General features: G+C 42.7%; 1 protein-coding gene across 2 annotated transcripts in view; it reads left to right on the top strand.

The window, feature by feature from the left end:
- Window positions 1–1,645: 1,645 nt before the first annotated feature.
- The window catches only part of DYNC1I1 (dynein cytoplasmic 1 intermediate chain 1), a 320,393-nt gene continuing 301,697 nt past the window's right edge, over window positions 1,646–20,341 (top strand). For both annotated transcript variants that reach the window (XM_007982105.3, XM_007982103.3), the window contains exon 1: window positions 1,646–1,870. The gene's annotated coding sequence lies outside the window, so the exon portion shown is untranslated. The remainder of the gene's footprint in view (window positions 1,871–20,341) is intronic.

Raw genomic sequence — 20,341 nt, 5'->3', positions numbered from 1 at the left:
ATCGCTTGAACCCAGGAGGTGGAGGTTGCACTGAGCTGAGATTGTGCCACTGCACTCCAGCCTGGGCAACAGAGGGAGACTCTGTCTCAAAGAAAGAAAAAAAAGAAAGAAAAGAAAAGAAAAAACAATAAAACACAAACAAAACAACAACAAAAACAATGCCATGTTGGAAAGACCAGAATACAAAGTAGTTAAAGTACAAGTTGCAGATGAATGGGAATTCAAATCTCAGCTAGATCACTCAGTGGCTATGGAACTTGGGCAAAGGAGTTAACTTCTTTGACTCAAATTCCTTTTCTGGGGGCATGGCATTCATTTTATGTACTATACAATGTTATAGAAAAGTTAAAGGAAAATGTATGTAGAATTGACATGTATTAAATATTCAGTCATGGTAGTGGCAAGTATTTATTTCATAGAATTTTCCTTCTGGAATACCTTGAATACCTTCTACCTAGACATTTCACCTCTTTCTTTTCTAGCCATAGTGATGATCACAGTAGATTAGCCAGGAAGGCCAAAGTAGAATAAGGATGGCCATTTACAGATGAGTATGTATTCATACTAGAATCTGTATTTATTTTGAAATTACTGTAGTACTTGTGAATTAATAAGTTCATAAATATTTACTGAATACCCATTATATAGTGAATGCTGTTCTAGATACTGAGAATACAGCGGTGAACAAGATAAAGTCTCTGCCCTCCACTAATTTACATTCTAACGTGTACAAATACTCCACAGATGTGCAAGAAATATGATGAAAAGCTTATCTATAAAATGGTGCCAAACCCCCTAACATCCCAAACTCAATTTTTTGGCCTTATGACTTAGCTGTTGTGGCAAGCTTGTTTTTTGCAGAGTTCAATAATAGTTGCCCAGAATTTTTTTTTTTTTTTTTCCTGAGACGGAGTTTTGCTTCTGTTGCCCAGGCTTGAGTGCAGTGGTGGGATCTCGGCTCACCGCAACCTCCGACCCCCGGGTTCAAACCATTCTCCTGTCTCAGGCTCCCGAGTAGCTGGGATTACAGGCATATGCCACCACGCCTGGCTAATTTTGTATTTTTAGTAGAGACAGGGTTTTTTCATGTTGGTCAGGCTGGTCTCCAACTCCCGACCTCAGGTGATTCGCCCACCTAGGCCTCCCAAAGTGCTTGGATTACAAGTGTGAGCCACCGCGTCTGGTTAGTTACCGAGATTTTTAAAAACTAGGACTTTAAGAAGCAATGTGAAGGCAAGCTACACACACACACACACACACACACTTAATTCTTTTTTATACTAGGAAAATTGGGATCAATCAGACCTATAAGTCATTGTGTACAACAGGTAGATCTGAGCTTTCTTTATTTCTATTTAAATGACCTTTAGAAGTGTAGTTGCCTGGGAGTGAAAGTTGTTCAATGGTGGCATTTCAGCAGGAGCTCCCAGAATATTGAAGTTCTCCTCTTTGCAGCAACTTAGGTCTAAGTCCTGCCGACGGCAGAGGGATAGACGAATTGACCTTTCCAGGTCCCCTGCTCGCCACCAGCCTCCGGACCGGCGCCACCCGCTCCTGGCGAGACCGGGCGCGGTAGACGCGGAGCGGAGGCCCTCCCGCAGGAGGGGCGCGGGCGTGGAGGGCGTGGGCAGGGGGCGGGGCGAGCCCCGCAGACTGGGTGCTCCGGGGAGCTGTCAGTGTCAGGCTCTGGGAGAGAGGAAGTGATAGCTCCCGGAGGAGCCCGAGCGGAGCGGCCGGCGCAGCGTGAGACAGCACATCCTGCCCGAGCCGGCCCCGCCACCTTCGGGAGTCGCCTGCGCCAACGCTGCCGCCGCCCAGGAGCCGCCGCCGGCTCGGGGAGCCCAGTTCCGCCGCTGCCGAGCGCGTCCAGGTAAACTGGAGCGGGATGTCGCCGTTCCTCGGACCGCCGCCTCCGCACCTCTCCCCAGCCCTCCCCAACCCTCCCCACCCCGGTGTCGTCTGCGCTGGGAACCAGGCTGGAGCCGAGGCCCCTGCAGCCGCAGCCGGACCCTTGCCCTTGCTCCCTGCCCAGGCTCCTGCGTGCTCCGCGGAGCCCGAAGGCGGCCAAAGCCCCCCAGTGGCACCCCGCTCTCGGCAGAGCCGAGAGACTGGGGCAGAGAAGGAAGGGTCGTGGGTCACCACCTGGTCGCCCACCTTGTGGGCTGGGAGGGGCGTCCCAGTGCGCGCCGCCTCAGTCTTCCCGGGGGATCAGAGGGCGAGCTGCGTTGAAATCTGCACCCCTCTGGGCCACCGGCTGACTGCCCCTGGAGGAGGGGGGAAGCTGCAGAGGGAGGGGAAAGGATGCTGTTTGATTACATTTGGAGCTGTCTGCAAAGCTCTTAGATGCTGTCACTACCCTCCAAGTCGGAGGGAGCGAATTCACTTCCAGCAGGGCATTGATTAAACACTTCAAAGCGAGAAGACGCTAGTTTCTCTCTGCTGCGGAAAAAGTGTGGGGAGGGATGTTGTTTTGGTAAACACCTTCCTGGCCGCCTGGCTCTCCTTCCCCTGCTCCCACTCGGAATCGCTCTGGCCTTATAAATTCGTGCGTCGTCATCATAAGGGCAGTGATCCTGGCAGCGCTGATGGGAACTGAGTGTGCGGGAGTCTCATGACTTGTACCTTGGCTAATCAGATTAAACAGAAGCCCAGGATCAGGACAGGAAATTACATAGGAGATCAGAGACTCAACAACATGCAGAAAATGGAATATATTCGCTATTCTGGCCTCTACTAATCCTAGGTAAGGGGCAGGAATAAGTAGCCAGCCATTTTCTTGCTTGGAATGCCTTTCAAATGGGCATTGTAGACTTACTGTAGTTCAGAGTCGTGAAAAAATTGCTTCCAAACATTCCAGATTAGCAAAAAGAACAGCTAACAGTAAGGCATAGGCAACTGCAGGTGACAACCCAATGCCTGATATTAACACAGATATGAGTAACAGTATGTGTACATACTTTAATTGTGGAAATTAGAGAGATATACGTTGATCAGTGTTAGTAAATTTGAAAAGGGCATATTCAGTGCAATTTGCAAGCTGAGGGTACTGGTGAGAATGTAATACTGCCTCTAATTATTTACAATGCCAAGTTTGTTCAAAAAGGTTTGGTGTGGAAAAAGGGGTCCAAACTCAGCTCTTCTGATCATATTTCTCAATAAAATAAAATCTGAGACACCTGCCACTGAGTCACCAGATGTTCTCTTCATAGGAACCAACTCTTGAATATTTGTTTAGGTCTGAGGATCCAGTGCTCCAAGACCCATTCCTCTTAAAACTTCTAGCACTGTCCTTGGGAAGTTTTTAGAATACAGTTGGGGGTCGAATGCAGGATTTTCCAGCCTGTCAAGCTCTTAGCCCTGTTTCTGGCCCACAGCATCTCAGCATTTTACTTTTTCTTTCTTGTCTCAGGCCTCAGATACAAATGCACTTGCTTCCTCCCTCTTTGGACCTCTGAGATGCTGTGCACAGTCCCCTGGAGAAGGAGGAGGGAGTGGCTTGCAGCCATTCCCCACCCCCCAGCCTTTCCTCCCTCTTTGCTACTGAAAACATGCATGGTGGTTTTACTGTTAAAGCTTTAGATAAAATCACCAGTAGGGATATGGGCAGAGAAAATAAACTCGACCTGCAGAAGGGGATCCATGGTCTTCAGTTTCTGACTAACTTCAAAGAGAGTAAGAGGAAGTCACTTGGCATTTCAGTCACCATGTTTTATATCTCAGAGAAGGCTCTAGGATCTTTCTTCTCAATCCCTCTGCCTCCAAAAACACTCCTTCCCGAGTCTACATTTAATAAATGAGCCTTGCCTTTGATGACAGTGCTGAGTCAAGGATCCAGCCTGGGTGCTGCTCTGTCCATACTCAAAACAGCGATGTAAACCAGTCTTGTAAAATGCATGCCAAATCTGAAATCTAGGTACCCCCCTTAGTACGACAGTGTGCACAGGCTTCACCCTGTTACCATTTTCTCCAGTTTCTTTGTTGTTTAATGTAGCATCAAATATAAAGGTCACATGCATCTGTTTCAAAATCTGTTTCAAACAAATATATTCCTCATTACTTTATTCTCCCTGCACTTTGTTCCACCAAATGAAACAAAGATTGATAACAATAGCTAAAATATATTAAGCATTTTACCAGGCATTGAATTTTAAAATACTTTCACAGGTGTTAACTTATTTAAACATCGCAAAAATCTTATGAGGCAGATACTGTTTGTAATCCTGTTTTACAGATGAGGAAACTAAGACACAGCTGTAAGCTGTCAAGTAACTTATGCTCGACTACTAAGTTGAGCAAGGCAGCATTTGAATCAAGGCCTGACTCCAGGCCAGGAGTTTTAACCTCTCTCTTCCATACTATAAAACAATTACAGTGGTTAAGTTTCATATATTGAATACCAAGCTCTTCTCTTATGTTATCTCATTTTAATTCTTATATTAATCCTATGAAGTAGACATTATTATCCATATTTTACAAATAATAAATGAGTTAAATGGCATACTCAATGTCATTTAATAAATGGCAGAGGTAGGATTCAAATAAGGTCTCTCCAAAGACCCTAAATATAGGACCCATCCATTTTGGCTATTGTGCTGTGTGAGAGGCAAAAAAGACAGTGTATATCTGTTTCTTTCAGGTTTGCTGTCCAATTTCAGGGTGATCCATTGTTATTTTCTTAAAGCCACAAGTATAGCCACACTTTTTGCCAGTTGATTGGTAACTGTGAATAATATATGCACACTCAAAGTAGACCCATGGCCCCTTAAAATAATATATGGCATTGTTTTTGTCTCCTTAATGAAAGTAGCTATTAAACTTTGTGGATCTCAAATGCTGTGTAAATAGTTGCTACCTTAATCAGGGATCTCTTTTACTAGAAACCTTTGTGGCTTCTACATTCCCTAGAGCATGTGAGAACATATATTCTCTTGGGAACTTTGCTGGGACTAGGAGCTTCTAGAGTTGACTTTTTTTGAGAATTAACTCAAGTTAATTCAACTCTCGTTTTTCTTCTTTGCCATGTATAAATCCTTGACCAGGTCCATGTAAAAGTTATTCCTCTTGGCTGGGCACAGTGGCCCACACCTGTAATCTCAGCACTTTGGGAAGCCGAGGCAGGCCAATCACTTGAGGTCAGGAGTTAGAGACCAGGCTGGAGTCTCATGCCTGTAATCCCAGCTACTTGGGAGGCTGAGGCAGGACAATCATTTGAACCCAGGAGGTGGAGGTTGCAGTGAGACAAGATTGCACCACTGCACTCCAGCCTGGGTGACAGAGCAAGACTTTGTCTTTTAAAAAAAAAAAACAAAATTATTCCTCTTGACAGACACTTTTAATCAATATCCTGGACTTGTGTTCCTTGATTCCTCTCTGCATGAGGCCTGGCCCCAGAATCTCAGAGTGAAGTTTCCATTGTAACATAGATACCACTGCCTAGGTGCTAATCCTCATGAGCTCACATATTCATAAAACGTCCTTGATTCTTTGTTGGCGGAAACTTCTTAAACAAAAACCCATAGATACTGTAAAAGGGAGGCATATGAATGGTTTTCAGATGGTCGTTGAACCCACTAAAATTGATGCAAATTTTCATGCATTTGTGCATAAATGTAGTTTTCTAGGGAAAAAATGGGGATATTGCTAACTAAAAATACATGAAGAATCACTGGTTTACATATGCTGTTTAAAAAAGGGGAGAGGAGCAGAGGTCACTCTACTGAAATGTATCGAAGACAAAGCCAAACTATCCTACCAGTGGCAGCCACAAAATAAAATGTTCTTGGCTATCAGGACATTTTTTGGCGTTTCACCAGGAGTCCAGGTGGCAGGTACAGCAAACATCAACTGACAGTGAGTCAGGCCTGCAACTGAGTCAGGCCTCCAGGCGTGGCAGGCAGTCCTAGTTCAGCTTGTCATTCATTGAGCACCTGCCCTGTGCACAGTCAGTGCTTTACAGATGTGTTAGTTCGTTGAATCATCCCAGCATCCCTCTAAGGTGGACATTTTTCTCTTTCTTTGACAAACAAGGAGACACTTGGAGGGATTAAGTCTCTTGGTCAAGGCCCCATGGAGCCAGATAGTGGAAGGGCTGGATTTGAAATGCAGGTCAGCCTGATTCCAAAGTCTGCTTCTTCTCTTCCTACCATAGCTTATTGTTTGTCTGCCTGTGTGGGATACCAAAAAAAGTATTGTTTAGTGTAGCTTTTTATTGTCGCAGGACTAAGAGTCCCTCAAGAAATATGTTCACACACTGATAGGAAAAGCTTAAAAGTGTTATCAAAGGAACAACAACAAGTAATATGTCTTCCAATGTGGCAGAAGAAAAGCAAGCCCTGCTTTACTTAAGGTGAGTTGAAGCTCCACGTTTGCTTCCCCTGTCGCCAGGTGTCTTGCCGAGTACCAAATGCACAGCAGCCCCCACCTGAAAACTATCTTGCAGGGGTAACTGCAAATCAAAACTTTAATCATTGCAAAGATGAATTTTCTTTAAGGTTGTTCTGTCCTCTCGGGCTTCCGTGATATAGCAGCTGTGTCATGATCCGGAACACTGACTCGCTCCTAAATCCTGGGAGGGCCGCTGCTTGCCAGATGACTTACGTGCTCTTTAGTTTTCAATTCATATCAGTCTTGAAATCCTCTTAAGCAGCTGTTCTTGCTTCCAAGTTATTACTTACGCCCTAACAGTTTTCTACTTACCTATATTCTTGCTATGATCGAGAACAACCCACTGTTTCATTTTGGGGTACAGAACAGCTGATGCCATCAATGTGGCAAACACACAAAGCAGAAATTTCAGTCAGAGTTGAGGGCATTCATAATAAAAATAATGAATCTCAAGCACTATAGAGGATGATTGTACTTGATCAACAGACCTGCCTGGTAACAGTTCCAGTGTGCTTCATTATGCTTTAACTCAGTGCTCTTCCAAAATTTTTTTTTTCTCTTTTATAATCCCTCAAGAATTTAAAAAAATTCTGCAGCTCCATCATCTCCACACATTTTAGGTTACATCTAATGCTTTTCATCATAAATTTATAGAATCAAAATTAATGTGATTTTCAGAATGTTGTAAACTTTGACAGTTAAAAATAAAACCGTGACATCGTTCTTTGAATCCAATTAAAATCTAAATACCAACTTCAATTTAAAATGTATGGGAAGAAGCTCTTTTCACAAAGGGATGTTTTTATATCTTGCAGTTAAGCACCACAGTAAGATTTGGGATTTCCTGGAGTTTTGTTTGTTTGTTTAGTTTATATTTGTCTTTAACGTTAATATGGCAGAAGGCATTTTGTGAAAATGGAGATGGGAAAAGAGGTCCCGAATAATTCTACAACCATGGGCACATTCTCTGGTAGACAGTTTTAGGAAAGCATATAGGCAGAAGCTGCGGATCTGGAAATTAATGTCATTAACTTTTCCGTTGCCTGCAGGCTCTTTAGAAAGCCTCTGTGGAGGCCAGGGGTATGCAGATGCCAGTTTGAAGATTGAACGTTTATCTAGCACAGGTGCTGTGTGTTATGCGTCAGTGTGGCACAGCTACTGGTAGTCAGGCCCATTGCCTTCCCTGTATGGGACTCAAATTAGAGGTGCGTAGGGCCAGAAGGAGCTGCACAGAGGCTGGTCCCATTTTCTGCTCTCAAGTAGAGGTGATGGGATAGCTGTCTTTCATCTTCTATTTAATGATTTTCAGTACAAGATGGGCTCATTCCAGTGCTTTCTTTTTAGTTTTATTTATTTATTTACAAACAGGGTCTTACTCTGTTGCTTAGGCTGGAGTACAGTGGCATGATCATAACTCACTGCAACTCCAACTCCTGGGCTCAAACGATTCTCCCAACTCATCTTTCCAAGTAACTGGGACTACAGGCATGTCCCACCACACCAGCTAGTTAATTTTTTTTTTTTATAGGGATGGAGTCTTGCTGTGTTGCCCAGGCTGGTCTTGAACTTGTGACTTCCAGCAGTCCTCCTCCCTCGGCCTTCTAAGTGTTGGGATTACAGGCATGAGCCACTGCACCTGGCCCCAGTAAATTTTTAGATCAGTGGTTCTTAGCTAGGAGCAATTGTCTTCTCCAGGGGATATTTGGCAATGTCTGGAGACATTTTTTATTATCTCAACTGGGGAGAAGGGCTGGCATCTAGTGGGTAGAGGTTGGGACGGCTGCTGAACATGCCACAAAGCACAAGACAGCCTCCACAACAAAGAATTATCTGACCCAAAATGTCAATGATGCCAAGGTTATGAAACTCTGCTTTAGAAGTTCTAGTTTTCTCATCGAAATCTTCCCTGTTTAATAATTTAAGTCAATTTTTTTGGTCTTTACAAGATAGTAAAAAGTGCAACATCTAAGAGCATGTAAGAGGCAGCATAAAGTAATGAGAAGAAGAGGTCAGATATCGCACTTACTGCCTGTGTGAGCCTCAGTTTCTTCATCTGTAAAATGGGGACAATGATGCCTGGCTTGCAAAGTTATTGTGAGGATCGCAGACAATGAGTGTACAGGTCCCAGCACATGGTACATGCTAAATACATGGATGATTCTTTTTATTATCCAACAACAATTATGTCACTCTCTAGTTTATCTGGGATGTGTGTGATCTTGCCTTCCTTTGAACCAAGGGCATGCTTTATTTTTTTAAAACAAAAAAATTGTCTTGATTTAAATTTACTCATTGACATACGTCTTTCTCCTAGACTTTAGGCTCCTTCAGACATCATTGTGTCTTCCAACAGAGAACCTTACACATGGTGAATATTCAACAAGCTTTTGTTGACCTGAAATATTAGCCAGAATAAATCCTACTTAATATTCCTTTTCTTTTAAGACTGAGTTCTTTTTCCCCTTGGAGCATTTTAATGTGTTTAGTAAAAACATTCACTTCCCGAAATGTAGCACCCATTGTGTGTCTGTGCCCAAGATCAATGTGTGTTTGGTAATGCTTAGAATCCTGGAAGCCTTGCCTTCCTGAATCGGGATCATGCAGAGCATTTCTGCTGGGGGAAGGGGAGTCTTAAGGAGGACAATATTTCATTGAAGAAATGACAGGCAGCATGGTTTGAATCTGGTGTTTTCCTTTTTGAACCCCTTAGGCTAATCCTTTTGGTCTGGCTTTGGTCTGACACTGTCCAGTGAGCAGTCCAGTACATTGGCTTCTTTCTGGTAGAAAGGACGTTTTGATTCCTTACCAGGTTTATATTTTATTCTAATGTCCAGAGTGAAGCCAAGAATTGAGTATATTTTCATTGAATAAATGAAATATTCATTCACTCGGATGAATAAATGATGACACAACATTATACATCCTTTGCCTACGATCACTTTCCCTTTTTTTTTTTTTTTTTGAGACAGAGTCTTGCTCTGTCGCCCAGGCTGGAGTGCAGTGGTGTGATCTTGGCTCACTGTAAGCTCTGCCTCCTAGGTTCATGCCATTCTCCTGCCTCACCCTCCTGAGTAGCTGGGACTACAGGTGCCTGCCACCACACCCAGCTAATTTTTTGTATTTTTAGTAGAGACAGGGTTTCACCATGTTAGCCAGGATGGTCTTGATCTCCTGACCTCGTGATCGGCCCACTTCGGTCTCCCAAAGTGCTGGGATTACAGGTGTAAGCCACCATGCCCGGCCTCACTTTCCCGTTTAGAATACATGCTAGATTGTCTACTCTGACCTGAAATAGTACACATTTCTTTGTCAAGATGAAGACTTCACTCATTGAAATGGAATGAAGTCCTCTCCTTCTGAATGCAGTTTTAGATCCTATAGCACACCATGTGGAAGCCTCTAAATGTTTATCAAGTTGTTGAATGTTAAAAGGAGCCTGAGTGCAGGGGATGACCCTGAGACTCTGTCTCAGAACCAACTTGTGGAATGTCAGTTGGTGGGTCTGGATGACGGAAAGGGAAGCAGGCCCTGTGGGGAATGTGGGTTTTGACACAATGTCCCCTTTTAAAATGACGGTGCGTCTCCTGTTTCACCATCTGCCCATTAGTATCAATATAGCAAGAGGTTGTGGTAATTGGTGTGTATTTTGTGGAAGAAAGAATAACAAAAGAAAAAAAAAAAACCTTTCTCTGCCTGTTTCCTTGAAAAGTGTGACTTTGTTCACTTTCAGAAGGTATAGGTTACAGCTGATTTGGAAAGAGGATCCTCCCTCTTTGAATGCCTTCAGGCTTAGAGGAAAATGAGAATCTATTTGGGCAAGTTAAAAATGCCAAACTAAATCTCCCAATGCAAATACGGACCACCTAGGGACGTTTTAAAAGGCCAGATTTGGGGGTTTGAATATTTACACATTTTCTTGCCTCCTATTTTAAGCTTTTTAATATTTGTCAAATGCTGCTGAAAAGTAATTGGCATATCAAGCAAGGGTGAAATCCCATATCTTATGCCAGAGAATTTAAAGCCAGGGGAACTGTGCTCATTTCCCTTGAGAATCCCTTGTTTTTAAAATGAAGAAATGTGAGTTCAAAAAATTCTAAGACAGTAAATTAGAGACTTTAAAGTAGATAGAAAAGTTGATTACAAAACTATAGTTGAGGAGGAGGAAGATATACTCTCTTTGAGTGCTCCCTTTTCCTGGTATAGTCTGCCCTGACTGAGCCATTTTTCTTGGTAAATTGGGCGAAAGTTTATTTTTGACGGTGGGTCAGGGTACTGGAAACATCACCCTATAACATTGTCAACACCACCGCTACCTTCCCAAATGCCGGAAGGGCAGATCTGGGCAGCACATGAAAAAAGTGTTTTCTAAACTCCCTGGAGGAAAATACAGAAAGTTGCTTTAACCAGGGCGCATGCTCTGGAGACTGTGTGGTTTTTAATGACATTTAGTACTTTCTTATTCTTTACAGCCTCCTCGTGGGGCATACCACAGCACTTTAAGTTGGAGATTGTAAAGGAGGGGTGCTTGAAGATGTCAACGCTGTCAAGGAAGGTGAAAAGTAACAAGAATTCTGACTCACTGGAGTGGATTTGATCAGGCTAGACTGTGTCATGATGCAGTAACAAATAACTGCCAAACCTCAGTGGAGTAACACAACAAAAAAATTTTCTTGGCCATGTTACATGTCCAGTGTGGGTCAACAAGGGGCTGTGTTCATCATGTTCACTCAGAGACCCATGCTGCATGAGGCTTCATCTTGATATATGCTACTACAATCCCTGTGGTAGATTGCATACTACATAGTAAACCTGCTGGAAGTGACATATGACACCTCTACTCATGTTTCATTAACCAAAATCAGTTGGGCGGCCATGCCTGACTACAATGGCGTCCTTAAGTGTAGTCCTACGGGAGGGGAACTGAAATTTTTGTAATAAACTCAAATAACTGTGGAAGGGAGGGACTTACATGAGGTCTGCCTATTCCTGCTAATAACGACAGTCTCTATGGGGCACCCCTAGGGACCCTGATTGATATGTAACCACATACGTAGTAGTTTCAGCCATCAACTCTACAAGTGAATTGGGAGAGTTTCCTGAGCCTTTTGTGGGACTGGCAACAGGGGTCACTCATTTGCTCAGCCACTGCATGCTCAAACCCTGTATAGGATGGGGAGCATGCAGACAGGCAGTTGCGGGAACCAGGATGAATGCTTTTGGGCCCTAGACCCATGGTAGCATGGAGGGATGTGTTATAATTAATCCTCTTTTAGCAGTTAATGTCTGTGGATGGCTAAGTATTAAACCAGCTCGTGGAGAGTCAGGGTGACAGCCTTTTACACTGTGCCGTCCTGGTACCTGCATCCTTGTCTGGCGTCCAGGAAGAATCAGACATGGACTTGAAGGACGGTGAACGCAGTGGTTTTATTGAGTGGTGGAGGTTGCTCTCAGTGGGATGGATGGGCAGCTGGAAAGGGGATGGAGTGGGAAGATGATCTTACCCTGGAGTTCAGCCATCCTGTGGCCAATCACCTCTCTGACCTTCCCCAGCTGAACTCCTCTCGATGTTCAGATGCCCCTTCTCTTCTCTCCTTCTCTGCCACTCCTTTCTGCTGTTCTGCCACTCTTCTGCTCATGGATCCTGGGGTTTGGGGTTTTTGTGGGTACAGGATGAAGGCGTGGCAGGCCAGAGTGATTTTAGAAAAGGCGACATTTGTACATGAAAACAGAAATGCCTGTTCCCATTTAGGGCCGTGGGTTTCCAGGCTTGAGAGTGGAGCCTTTGCTGGGGAACCACCTTCTTCTACCCAGTATTTCCTTGCTTCCTGTCCGTATCAATAACACCTGAACGAATGCCCATTAAAATATAAAATGCATTTGCATGATTTTAGCATCGTAAGGAATAACAGGTTCCCCGAAAACTGAGCTTACAAATACTAATCTTACTGATAATGAATAAAGGAAATATATATGGGGTGAAAATTAGCTTCCTTCAGTAATTGTTCAATTATAGTCAAGAATATTCACTTAGAACTTATGGAATGCCAGCCCTGAGTAAGACTGAGTGCTTGGCGGGCACATGAAAATGAAGAAAGTACAGATCATAGGGGCCAATGTCTAATGGGGGAAAAATAGAATAATTTATTACCTACAATGTGGTTATATGTTATCACATATCAAATGATTATCACATATATTAAAATGGGATAAATGCCTCAGAGATATAACAAAGTACAATGGGGATTCAAATAAGGGGAGTGATTAATAATTAAGTGAGTAATCACTTCTTTCAATTTGCAGACTGACCAGACATCAGTGTTACCCAGACAAAAACATTTCATTTTTACATTCATCCTCCTCTTTTGTTTTTGGACCTGATTTGATCACAGAAAAAATTAAAACAGTGATTATGATTAAGAGGTAGTATAAGAGCATGACCTCTGGAAATAAGATTCAAAGCTGAGTTTCACCATTTACGAGCTATGCAATCTTGACAAGTTACTTTGCTTGCGTGTACCTAATTTTCTTCAACTGTAAAATAGGATTCATAATAATAGCATCCACTTCCTAGTGTTGTGGTGTGGTTTGAAAGAATAAATCCCACTTAATTTTCCATTTCTTACAGGATTTAATTTTTTCCCCTTGGATCATTTCGATATGCTTAGTACAAACATTGACTTCCTGAAATGTACCACCTCTTGGGTGTCTGGGCCCCAAATGGATGTGGGCTTAGTAATTCCTGGGATTCTGGAAGGCTTGCCTTCCTGAATTCGGGTCGTGGGAGTGTTTCAGGGTCAGATGTTCAGTCAGTATTTTCCCTAGTCTGAGAGGCAACCATATAGTCTAGAAAGCTCTAGAGTGTCAATCTGGCTTCTATTCTGATAGATCTGGTAATTCAGGTCTATTGGAAGTACATTTCCTAGCTCCCTTATTCCCACCCCAGCACTTCAAAGTCATGTTAAGTTAAATTAAAATTTAATGTGGTATAAATAAATTGTGACTGAATCATGGAGTCATTCTACTTGTTTGATTCCAGAACGTTAAAAGGTCCATGTGCTTGGGACCAGTGCCATAGCAAAGGATTGAGGAGCTAGAGTCTGGGTACGATGGAGGGGAGCCTGTGAGGCTCATCTTGGTAGATGCTCACCTTCTCTCTCCTGTTTTTTCTTTGCCTCCCCCACCCACTCCTTGAATGCAAAGTGAGGGCAACTTGAGCTGCAGAGCTTGTGGGCTGCAAGTGGGCGAAGGGGTGGGCGTGAAGACTGTCTTTGGCAAATAGCTTTGAGGACACTTATATGCTGTAGCCCAAACTTCTTATAAAAAACAGAGTTAATATCCATATAATAGAGAACCCTTGATTGGTTCAAGCTGTTCAAAAAATGGGCTGGGCTGTCTGTGAGGTAGTGAGTTCCCAATGCCTAGGGAAGTTCAAGCATGTCACCTCCTGTGAACATTATCTGTGAACAGACTTATCAGTGAGAGGTCAGAGGAGCTCTGGTAATTTCTACATAATTTTCCTCAAAATTTAAGAATCTCTGATCCTTTGTAATGAGACAGAACTTTGTATTATTCTTTCTTTTGGCCAGGTTCTGCCATTCACTTGGGGCCAGCATAAACAAGGGGGCAGGTGCCAAATTGGGAAAATGTAACAACTTTTGCCTATTTCCTTTCCATGGGACTGTTTAAATTGTAACATTCATTCATTTGTGCCTTCAACAAACATTTATAAATTCTTCCTGCCAGACAATGGGAGGGCTATAGTAACTTCAGGGAGTTTAACAGCCAGTGACAACCATTAAAAACAAATAAGAGGTCTGGAGCAGTGGCTCATGCCTGTAATCCCAGGCTGAGGCAGGTAGATTGTTTGAGCTCAGGAGTTCGAAACTAGCCTGGACAACATGGTAAAACCCTGTCTCTATCAAAAAATATAAAAAATTAGCCAGGCGTGGTGATGCACATCTGTGGTCCCAGCTACTCGGGAGGCTGAGGTGGGAAGATCACTTGAGTCTGGGAGGCGGAGGTTGCAGTGAGCCAAGATTGCACCACTGCACTCCAGCCTGGGCAACACAGTGAGACTGTATCACAAACAAACAAACAAACAAGCAAAAACCAAGAAATGTTGCTAACTTAATTCCAAATTGACCAAGCCACCATGCGTTTGATGACTCATTCTTTCACCAAATCCTTTATTCATTCATTCACTCAGTAATCTCCTAATGTACTCTGATGGTTTTTTATAATCTGATCCTCCTTCCCCAAAACAGAGAGTAGACAAATATGTCATTTCAAAGTTATATTCCAGAAACCCCAATACCATATACATATATATTGTATATAATTAACAAAATCTATGCCTTTATTGGAGCTTAATATATATATAAATATATGTATTGCAAATGCTAAGATATCTATTTTGGACACTTAATTTCTCACTCACTCATTCTATACAGCAAAAGTGTGATATGAAAGAAAAGTGTTAATTCCAGTAGTTTGCCTTGATTAGCAGATTTAAATAGACTGAATTGGTTTAACATGGAAATTCTTGATATTTTTACAAGACTCTTACGTGTTCTAAAAATAAATCACTTCCTTCTGAAGCAGGGCAGGACCAAAGGGCAGAAAAAAGTAGCCGTGGGTCAGTTATGTCCTGAGAGTGTGGCACCAAACATTCCCCTTTCCAACTTGTTCCCCATTGCGCCCCTGCCACCTCAAACCCATTCGACCGTATGCTACCATCCCATTGAACTGTGCTATTCCCCAAACATCGGCCACTTCCATAGGAAATGATCCCCAGTTCCCATCCTACTCACATGTCAATGTCTGGCTCTCAATGCTCCTCCTTTAGGAAGCCCTCTTTCTGCTCCAGTTCTTGCAAGCACTCCTTAGTACGTTATACCTTTATCACACATGTATCCCATTTCCCCTGCAATGTTGTTAGTGTTTTCAGACCCTCCCATATTACATGCTTTTTGAGACAGACTCTATACTGATCATTTGTGTAAGTCCCACGGTACCCAGAACAGCACTGTATGCTTTGTAGGGGCTCAGTAAAAAGACTCATTATACTGAATTAACATAAAGATAAATTTAGCATTGTGGAGCCAACTACTTAGGCTTCCTGACTCTTGGCAAATTAAAAATTTTGGTTGACTAGTGTGCTTCTCCCTGCTTTAGAAACATATGGAGGACCTTGCTCAGAAGCCCAAGGTAGTCTTCCCATTTCCTTCCCTCAAGGTAAATCATCCCAGCATCATTCCCCTTGGCCCCACCACTCCATTCCTGCAAAGAGTCACTGCGCAGCAGGGACTGGAGCAGTGGGGAGAAATGTGCTCTGATCTGCTAAAGGAATTTGGGGTTATGTGACTATATATGGACATGTGTGTGGGTACATGCTCATGTGCTGAAAATAACCTGGTGACACTCTTGAGCATCAACATTCTTACCTGTAGTCAGCTATCATATTGCAGCTGATGAGGACCAGCAGTTAGCTATATAGATAGGCAGAATTAAGGTCTGAATATTAGTTTTGAGAGTCTAGATGTTAGATTGTTTTTAGATAGCCCACATTCTCTAGCAACTTACTGATGGGCAAACATACAACCCAATGTAAATACATGTTATATGTTAGGTCCCCAACATAAAATGCCAACTTACTAACTTTGCCAAGAGAAACCTAACTTCCCACTGAATCAAATGCCCTTGTTTATAGGTCAGTGTTCTGAAATCTGAGAACTTGAGTTTCTGGGCCCTTGGTTTGGGATAGGCATGGCTGGGACAGGACTAGTGTGAGGTTATTAAGGATAATCTTAAAGACTGAGTCTAGAGGTAACCTGGGCATTGAAAAATCAAGCAGGTGGTCCAATTATGTTACTACATTCAAAAGAGCTGGGAAGGGAGGCAGAATCTAGATGTGGCAATAATATAGCAATTGAGGGCACCAAAAGAAAGCAAAAGGGTTGAGAGGGAAGATGGGGAAATAGATCTAGGGGAATCCTAAAGCCAATGGAGCATTGACACTTTTTATAGAACATAAGGCTAGGAACAGGGAAAGGAGTTCACTCAGACACGTTTTTTGAAGCCAAATTTGTTCATTCAGCAAATATTGATTATCTGATCAGTCACTATCCTTAGTATTGATAATACATCAGTGAACAATATGGACAAAATCTATGCCTTCATTGGAGCTTAACTTCTAAAAGGAGAGACAAACAACAAAAAGTACTTAAACGTTAAGTCTAACATATGCAATGAAGAAAAACTTAAGGCAGCAGAAAAGATGGCAATGCAGGGACAGTAGGAGGGGAATAGTTTGCTATTTAAAAAAGAATTGTCAAGTAAGACCTCAATGAGATGAAACTTGGACTAAGTCTTGAAGAAGCAAGCCATTCAGATATGTAGGGGAAAATGCATAACAGGCAGAGGGAATAGGAGATGCCAAGACCCTGAGGTGGGCGTGTACCTGATGTGTTTGAGGAACAGTTAGTAGGCCGGCGTGTCTAGGGATGAGATCAGGAAAGTAATAGGGTTGTGTTGTGTAGGGCCACGGAGGCCATTATAAGGAATTTGGCTTTTACTCTGAAATGGGAGCTATCGGAGAACTTTTTGCAGAGAAGTGACGTGACTAGTCGTGTTTTAATGAATTACTGTAGCAGCTGTGTGGAATGGGCTGCAAGGGAGGCCAAAGATAGAAATGAGGAGACCCATTAGGGGGCTCTTGCAGAAATATGGATGACAGATGATGGTGGTTTAGACAGGGTGGTAGCAGGGGAGGTGGTGAAAAGTGGACAGATCCTGGAAATGTTTGGAAGGAAGAGATAATTTGCTGATAGATTGGATGTGGAGTTCGATGGAAAGGGAAATCAGGGATGGCTCCAAGACTTTTGGCCTGAGTAGCTGGAAGCAGTTGCCTTTGATTGAAGTGGAGAAGATCAAAAGCTGGATGCACATGAAGCCAGAGTCCAGGGAACAGTTGTCACAGCTAGTGCTTCACGGTGGCATGCTGGCACCATTGAGGTGACTCTCCTACCAGACACACAGGAAGGGTGATGTGAGTTGGTCAGGGCGATGACAGTTGGTCAGGGCGCCTTTTCCCTGCACACACTGGGGAAAACCTGAAAACTTCGTGCCCTTTCTGTATGGTTTAAGACTCTGTTCTCCTTCTATTGTAATAGGTTTTGCAGTTGATTACCACTAATTATGTGGTGGTGGAGAAATTACTTTTATGTCTCCACTCTGCTACTTCCCAAGGCTGTGATTGGGTGGGAAAAGTATAATTGCAGTACCATTCAAAAAAGAATGTTCGGAAATATGGGGCAACCTGACAGGTAGAAAAGGAGATAGATGTATTCATGTAAATTACTACATACTTTGGATATTTTGTGACTCCTTAGCATGCATGGTCTTGAAAATTTAGATATAATTCTTCCTCCATTTTAATTCTTTCTTTCAGAATTGGTTTTCTTTAAAAGCTAATGTATACATGCCTGCATGCTATTTTCACTCATAGTGACAGATGGTTGAAACCGACTCTAGCTACATTTTAAAAAAAGTCTTGAATTTAAAAAAAATACACATGAGTATCAGAAGGGTTTAAGCCTTTTAGAGCTGGTTGAGAAATCTGCTCTGAATGCTGCTTCATACCACTGAGTTATCCATTCGTGTACAAAATGCTGTGTGCTGGGCCAGGGTAGGGAATTTGCAGCCAAGCTTTTCAGAAGGGTATTTGCTTTCTAAAAGGTATATAAAGGTTGTGCTGATGGGGCAAATAGCAAATATCCAAATCCTAGAGTGACATTCAGCATTTGTGTTGACATGGTCTGCAGGGAATATGTGATGGTCCTGCATTTCAGGCAGTATTGATTTTCTACACTCTTATCTGCATATTAAGGTAGCTAGAAAAGTTGATTAATCTTTCAAGAACACCCACTTTGATGTGTTTGTACTTTGGGGTATTGAGGGACTTATTTTACATTTTTTCTCTTTAATTGTCTGGTAGATTTAAACAAATAGAGTGGAGTTTGCTTTGGTCATTCTGTGATAGAGCTTTCCTGCCAGTGCTCTGTGAATGGATCACAGGTTCCATGTATACCCAATATTAATTTCTTGGCAGCCCTCAGGGTAGTCAGAGCCTGGTAAGTCTCCTGTGGTAGTGAATACCTTTCTCTGTTCACCCTAACATACCTTGCAAATGTCATCATGCTCTGTGGGTGTCATAACATGCAAAATGTTGGCTGAGAAAGGATAAAGGTAGAGATAAATTTAGAATTAAAAAATTTTCAGTTCAATAATTGATGTAGCTCAATATATTTCAAAAGTTTAACTGCAACTAACAATTATAAACAATATGTGTATGTAACAGTAAATGTATGTATATGTGTCCAAAACAAGTTTCTTACCATGTGCAGTACATTCTAATAATTATAATCTGTTACATCACAGAAATGGCTGCCTTTGACCACTGACTTGATTTTGTAACTCACCGGTGGGTTGCAACCCATGTTTTAAAAGGCTGGTGTAGAGTGAATTACACACTAGGAATTAATTATCTGGTCTTGTGCTTGCTCACATCCTTCTATGTTTCCCTCCTGTGTACAGAGAAGTTCAGACCCCTTTAAAGCATGGTGTAGCCAACCTTTGGCTATAGGGTGACCAAGTTGGCCAGGTTTGCCTGGGACTTTCCTTGTTCTAGCACTGTACATCCTGTGTCCTGTGTACCTCTGTATTTCTGTGCAAACTAAGATGGTTGGTCACTCAGTCTTTGGAATCTGGTCTCTGACTCTCTTCCCAGTCTCCATCCTGTTTTGTACTCAGTGTTCCATCCATATCCCATTACTTGTCCCACAAACTGGTCATTCTTCTTACCTCCCACCTTTGTCCATGCTTCCCCCTCTGCCTGGGATGCACCACTCACCTATGCCTTCCTCAGATCTGGTCTTCCTCCATTCTGGTTTGTTGAGTCACCTACTCTTTGGAAACCTTCTTTCACTGCTTTCTTATGAGCAAGGTGGTAACCACAGACTACATTGGCTTATGGAATCTTTAGTAACTCTGTGTTTTCCTCAGCTGTCATATTCTTTATCGTCTGTTGAGCAAACATTAGAAGGAAAACTGCTGACATAAAGTGGGTGACTATGGCGAAGAAAGAATACAAGATAAGTAGAATAAATCAATAGAGATGATATGGCCAACAGAGTGGGGCAAGAGAAGATGCAAAAAACATAACTACAGGCTTATGCAGTGGCTAAGTGGCTAAGAGCATGGTGTGCTGTGGAGACTTGAATCCTGGATCTTCACATGGCAAAGTTGTTTGCTTTGGTTGTGAGGATAGAGTATTACCTTAGAAGCCTCTTCTCTGCATGTGCTTTTCCACTCATCATGACCCCAACAGGGATTGGTGGTCCTTAAAATTAGGTAGCCTTAATTACGAATTCATACATATTTTGTAGTGAATTTGAGAGAGAAGTAAGTGGTCTTTTTTTTTTTTTTTTTTTTTGAGACGGAGTCTTGCTCTGTGGCCCAGGCTGGAGTGCAGTGGCCGGATCTCAGCTCACTGCAAGCTCCGCCTCCGGGTTCACGCCTTTCTCCTGCCTCAGCCTCCCGAGTAGCTGGGACTACAGGCGCCCGCCACCTCGCCCGGCTAGTTTTTTGTATTTTTTAGTAGAGACGGGGTTTCACCGTGTTAGCCAGGATGGTCTCGATCTCCTGACCTCGTGATCCACCCGTTTCGGCCTCCCAAAGTGCTGGGATTACAGACTTGAGCCACCGCGCCCGGCCCCCTTAAGTGGTCTTAAGATGTGGAGATATTCTTAATTTATAGTTTTAGAAGATTGGAATAAATTGATTTTTTGTGAGCATGTGTATTGCTGATTTATTTTGGGAAAATCTAATTTTACTTTAGTATCTGAATTAAATAATATTTAAATTAATTATTGACATTAAAGTTATTCCTTTCTTCATT

This window comes from Chlorocebus sabaeus, chromosome 21, assembly GCF_047675955.1.
Source record: "Chlorocebus sabaeus isolate Y175 chromosome 21, mChlSab1.0.hap1, whole genome shotgun sequence".
In the NCBI taxonomy this organism is placed as follows: domain Eukaryota; kingdom Metazoa; phylum Chordata; class Mammalia; order Primates; family Cercopithecidae; genus Chlorocebus; species Chlorocebus sabaeus.
The sequence above is the reverse complement of the archived record's forward strand: the minus strand, read 5'-3'. Positions and strand labels throughout refer to the sequence as shown.